Here is a 6,000-nt window from a genome sequence, read left to right on the forward strand (position 1 = left end):
GCTCAGGTCTTATGGGATAACCAGGACTTGGATTTCCATCCTCTTAAAAGAGGCAATTTAAGGAGCTTTCCAGGGGAGCAGAGCTGCAGGTCACCTCCTCGCTGCTGAAGATGTTTTTCTCCCTCTTTCTCCATCCTCGTGCTCCTTCAGAGCCTCTTTGCTCTCCTCCTTTCCCAGCGCTCAGAGCCATTTTCCCAGCTTCAAAAGGTTTCCTAATTACCCTAATGAGGTCAGGAGAGACCAAACGCTTCTGTGACTTAAAGCAGGGGTAGGAAGAGCTTGGGAGGGGGGAAATATCCCGACTGGTGCCTGAAGGAGGTGTCGTGGGAAGGCAGCGTCTCCCCCTCCGCACGTTCCCCCCACCTTCCCATCTCCAGCAGAAGGAAAAAAAAAAAAAAAAAAAAAAAGGGAAATGTGGACAGAAGGTCTCAAATGTATCAAACAGCTTTTAAAAAGAAATTCCTTTTGCCTGTCAAAAGAACAAACAGATACACCAAAAACTGTCAGAATTAGTGTTGGAGTAATTGCAGCAGCTCTCCAAGGTTAATGCTCCATTAACGAGCAGCTCTCACGCAGCTAAAAGCCAGGACGAGACAGGTTGTCAAAGGCTTCCAGGAGATTAAAGCGCTGCGTTCCCAGCCAAACTCTCCCGTGGATGTTGTTTGGGAGGGAGGGAAGGGGGGTGTTTGTGGGGTGGAAGCATCACCAGCCCTGGCGTTGGCGGAGGAGCGTGACCCGGAGCCCAGGGATGGTTTCCAGGCCTTGGTGAGGTCGCTGCCCCTGGGGCCTCACTCGGTTTTAAACACTCCAGGAATTTTTCAGCACCTTTGGGCTGAGGTTTAAATGTGTCCTGAGGGCAGCCTCGGGTCTGTGGGATCTGTTCTGATTGCCAAGAAGAGTGGGGCCAGGGTGAGCGGGGTGCTGGGGGCTCTGACGCCTCAGGAATTGATCCTGCCTGGGTTTCAGCCAGCCCAGGCGATTCCAGCATAATTTGGAATGGGATTGGGGTCTGATTTCGTCTTCAGGCCAGTGAAAGCCTCATTTAAATAGAACTGACCTTGATAGTTCTTTCGTAGAAGAAAGGAAAATTCATTCCAAACTTCCAGTGAGGAAGCATCACCTGGGGGCATGTGATCCAATGATCCAGCAGTGAGACACCCAGCAGCAGCTTTGGGATCATCTTTCCAGGGGGATCTGGGTGTTCAGCACCTTCCAGCACAGCCCTGACTGCTCATGGTGGATGCGGCTCTGAGCTCAGGGTTTTGTAAAGCAGAGCTTTACAGGAGCTTTGTGCCCTGGCAAAAGTAGGATTTGGGGATTGTCCTGTGGAGGGCTGGGAGTTGGACATTATGGTCCCTGTGGATCCCTTCCAAGTCAGGATATTCCGTGATCCTGGGATTCTAAGGTGGGTTTTGAGTGGGAAGAGGCAATTACATTCCACAACCTTGGAAATGTGGTGCTGAGGGCCACCCTGAGCCATTTCCATCCCAACTTCTCCGTGTGTGAACCCTCAAAAGGCGCCAGTGGTTTCCTGCTGCTCCTCGTGATCCCATGTCCTGTGCCCAGGCTGTGGCTGGTCACAAATTCACTGTAAAGTGTTGGAGACCCCTGCCAGGACCAGGACTTTGTTCCATGGGGATGTGAGAGCCATTCCCATTCCTCAATGCAGCAGCCTGGGCTGAGAAGGCTGGTGAGGGAATGGAAAAGGAGAGGAAAATGATCCAAGTGATGAGGCTGAGCCTTGTGAAGGGGCTGGTGGAGAGCAGGGGGGTCCCACAGCGCCAGACCCATCTGGGGTGGCACTTTGGAGATGTGGCTCCAGCAGCAAGGACACAAGGTCCCCTCGGACCCCTGGAAGCAGCTGCACCCCCTTAATGTGGGACTGGGGTTCACCATGGGATCTGCAGGAGGCTGGGTCAGTTTTGGGTGGTGAATTGACTCAAGGGAGGTGTGAGAGGCCTTTGGAAGGAGCAGCCACGGGCAGGGGAGGTGAACAATGCCGTGATGAGGGAATTAAACCTTTCCTGTGTTTCTCTTTCCCCACCCTGATATAATTTGTATCGATCAGACCTGGGGTGCAGCAGGACCAGACGGGGTGAGTCGTCTCTACAAGAGCAAAACAAGCTCCTGCCCAGCCCCTGCCTCTTCATTAAGTCGATTTGCATTCCTAATCTCCATTTTCCGTTATTATTTTCCCCCTTGTGCGGAGTGAGGGAGATTTGCATAAAGTTCCTTTTTTCTTGTTTTTGTTCACGCTCAAGGTCAGAGACTCGGTGAGACACTGACGAAAACAATCCCCTCCTCACCCTCCTTTAATTCTTTGCAGAAACATGTCCTGGGGATTTTAACATAACAATTGCTGGGGAAGGAAGGGGGGACCCTGCACAGAGCCCTTGGTGGGGGGAACCTACGGAGCCCTTGGAGGGAGGAGACCCCAACAGAGCCTTTTGTCCCTTTCTGTGCTGGAAACGAGCTGCCCAAAGGAGAGATGCAAATCCATGACCGGGGAAGGGGGAGATAGATCTGGGAGCAGCACCAGTTCCTGCTGAAATGGGAGAGCTGGTCCAGCTCTCTCAGAGCAGAGCCTGTGCCAAACCCTTCTCCAAGCTGGGAGCACCAAGCAGCACACCCAGGTCCTAAGCCCTGGCCAGGACACCTGCTTGGCTCCTCCAGCTCCGTGTGCTCACAGGGAATGGTGCTTCCCTGGGACAGCTCTATCCCATTTCTTGTCTGGAATCCTTGGAGTTGAGGGATGCCCCATTTGGGGATGCTTGGGACACCCTGGGCCCTTGCAGTAGTGGGAGTGGGAGCTCTGGGATTGATTTCTGAGCTTGGGAAGGGATGGTGGTCTCTCAGAGGGAGCCCCAAGTCCTCTTGCTCCTGTTTCACAATGTTTCTCATGGTTCCCATAGGGAGCAGGGCTGGGTGATGGGGCTCAGGCATCGCTCCCACCTCCAGGTGTTGGGACAAGCACAGCAGCCCCTCCCAAGGAATCCAGTTTCCCTGTGGTTAAAGGAAGGAGGAAAAACTCTCAGCCAGCTGCTGAGGGGCTCATGTGGAGCAGCCCTCTCCCCTCCAAGGAACAGTCAGGTTTCTGATTTCCAGATTTTTCCTGATTTTCCTGGATCTGGCGCTGCATTCAGAGCCTGGGATGGGGCACAGGGCACACCTGAGCTCTGCGTGTGCCCAATGGGTTCTGAACCTCTTAAAAGGGGGAAAATCCCTTTTTAGCCCTGGGGTGTTTGCAGGTTTCTGCTGGATATGGGAAGAAGGGAGTGAGGAATTGGCTCCTTTTCATGTGCTCAAGCTGTGATGGTTTAAACGTGTCTAAATCATGCAAATCCCAGGGTTTGGGCATGTCTGAGGTATCCTGGGGGGCTGCTGAGTGACTGGATGGTGGCAGATGGTGGCTGGGGATGGTGGTGGCCCAGCTGCTCCCAAGTGACCTGGATGGGAACGGGAAGGGATTGACTTTAGGAGCAGAGGAATGTCAGAAAGCCGGGCCAGGGCTGGCAAGAGCTGGGAGATGGGTTTTGTCTGGTGCTGTGAGCACAGAAATATGTCTTATTTCCCAGAACTGGGAGGTGCTTTTTTCCCGAGGATGCTCCAGGGCTCTCAGCTCCCGTGATGTGAGTGTTTTCATGCCCCTTTAATGCTTCACTAAACAGTTTGAGCTGCCGCCTCTTAATGCCCCAGCAAAGCACTGAATGCTCTGGAGCGGAAAGAGCAGCAAGGAAGGAGGGTGATGGAAAAGAGAAGAAAAGAGGCTGTGAGGAGACACAAAATCAGGGAAAAGTCACCTTTTCCCTTTCACATTCCTGGTCCTTGCTGTTGTGAAGGCAGCTGGGTGGATGTTGAGGGTCCCCCCAGCTTCTGCTGCTCCTCCTGGGCTTTGCTCACCCTCTCCCTGCCCTTCCTGGGCTCTATCCCGCACCAATGGGCACATGGGGGGGATGAAGGTGGTCCCTGGGCCACTGGAGGGGCAGATCTTTGGAGCCTGTCAGGATTTTCCTGACCTCTGTGTCCCCTTTTGAGCACAACAGGGCCAACATCCATCGGACTGGTGCCCTGCAGCCCACGCTGGTGATCCCAGCCTGCTGTCCTCACCAGGTGTGTGCTTCCCAAAGCTTGGGAGAGGCCAAGGACAGGGGGAAAAATTTTTAAAAATCGAGTTTTAACCCACCCAGGAGAAGTTTGGCCTCCAGGGGAGGGGAGCTGCCAGCTCTCCTGCTCTTAATTCAAGTCATTGCATTCCCTGCACTCCGCGCCCCCTCCCCGGCACCGCTTGCCCTGCGGTTTGATCCGTGAGTACCAAAGGTACCGCCTCGGGCTGCCACATCGGCATCCTCGGTCGCCATAGGAACGGGAGCTGGGGGTCCCCCGCGCCCGCTCCCCCGGGGCCCAGCTCCGGGGGCTGAGCTCCTGCGAGCCTCTGAAGCTGGGCTGCTCGAGGCCGGGGGGAGCGGGCTGTGCCAGCCTGGGAGAGAGCAGCAGCGGCCGCCGAGCCCCGGAGCACAAAGACAGAGGTTATTGGTGTCAAAGAACCCGGCAGCTCCGCAGGCTGAGCCGCGGCTACAGCTGCTCTTAGCAGAGGGGAGTGAAAACCGGGAGGAGGGAAAGGGAGAGCTGGGAGCTGGAGACAATTATTGCCAGGGGGGTGGGAGGAAGAGGAGGAAGGTGATGGAGATGTCAGCGGTGGGGAGGATGAAGCTCAGGGCTCGGTTCAATACTGATCGTGCAATCATTGAATATCCTGGGGGAAGGGATCCACGAGGATCATCAGGGCCAGATCATGGGGATGTGTTGTAGGATGGGGGTGATGGTTTTAAACTAAAATAGGGTGGATTTAGACAAGGTATAAGGAAGAAATCTGTCCCTGTGAGGGAGGGAGGCCCTGGCACAGGTTGCCCAGAGCAGCTGTGGCTGCTCCATCCCTGGAAGTGTCCAAGGCCAGATTGGACACTGAGGTTTGGAGCAACCTGGGATAGTGAAAAGTGTCCTGCCCATGGCAGGAGGGTGGGACTGGGTGATCTTTAAGTTCCTTCCATCCGAAACCATCCTGGGATTTCGTGACTCATGGAATCATTTAGGTTGGAAAGACCCTTAGGATCTGTGCCCCTCTCTGCACAGCTACTGTCCCCGATGTTTGGGCATTCAAGCAGCCCTGGGGGTTTGAGCCTTGGCTGTGGCTAAGCTGGGGGCAAAGGCAGCTCCTCCCTGAGGGGACACAGCCCCGGGGCCTGTGGTCCCCACCCCTGGTGAGTGACGCGCGGAGCCGCCCGACTCCCTGGAACCACCTCCACTTCCTAATTGCTGACAGTTATTTACTGTAAAGACAGGAGCACACGCACCACCACCTCTGACAACTCGTGTCAAAGCCCCGCCAGAAACGATCGCTTTACAGCTTTATTTCTTTTTTTGTTTTTTTTTTTTTTTTTTTCCCCAAACAGATCTATTCCCTCTCCCCTCCGTGCTGCTCCGTGGGGCTCCCTGCCCGGAGCCATCCCAGGATCCCCCCCCTTTCCCGGTCCATGCCTGGCTGGGCGCTGACAGACGGGTGCAAACGGAGGCTGGCGGAGCCCCCCGCACGCTGCCGTGTTTATTTGCTGTCTCTCAGCCCCTCGATGTTCAAACATAATTGGTTCTGCTCGGCGCAGTAAACACTGATGTGTCGCATCAGCGAGCCGGAAGGGCACCTACACGCAATTAAAATAATTGGGCGCGTACCTGGCTCTGATCCCCCTCCCCAGTGCTGTTCTCCCTCCATCTCCTCCTTTGTTCGATCCTCTCAGCCCATCCCACTCCTCTCTGCCGGTGCAGGGTGAGGGGGTGCTCCATGGAGTGGGAGGTGTCCCATGGAGAGGAGCATCCAGCACTGCTGGCCTTGGCCTCGGCACGAGTGCAGGATGAGTTCTCCAATGAGGGAGATGATATTCCAGCCCAGACCCATGAAATATAATGAAGGCCCAAGGGACTGTACCAGCTCCTCAGTTAAAAATG

This window comes from Molothrus aeneus, chromosome 27 (assembly GCF_037042795.1).
Source record: "Molothrus aeneus isolate 106 chromosome 27, BPBGC_Maene_1.0, whole genome shotgun sequence".
Classification (NCBI taxonomy): Eukaryota; Metazoa; Chordata; class Aves; order Passeriformes; family Icteridae; genus Molothrus; species Molothrus aeneus.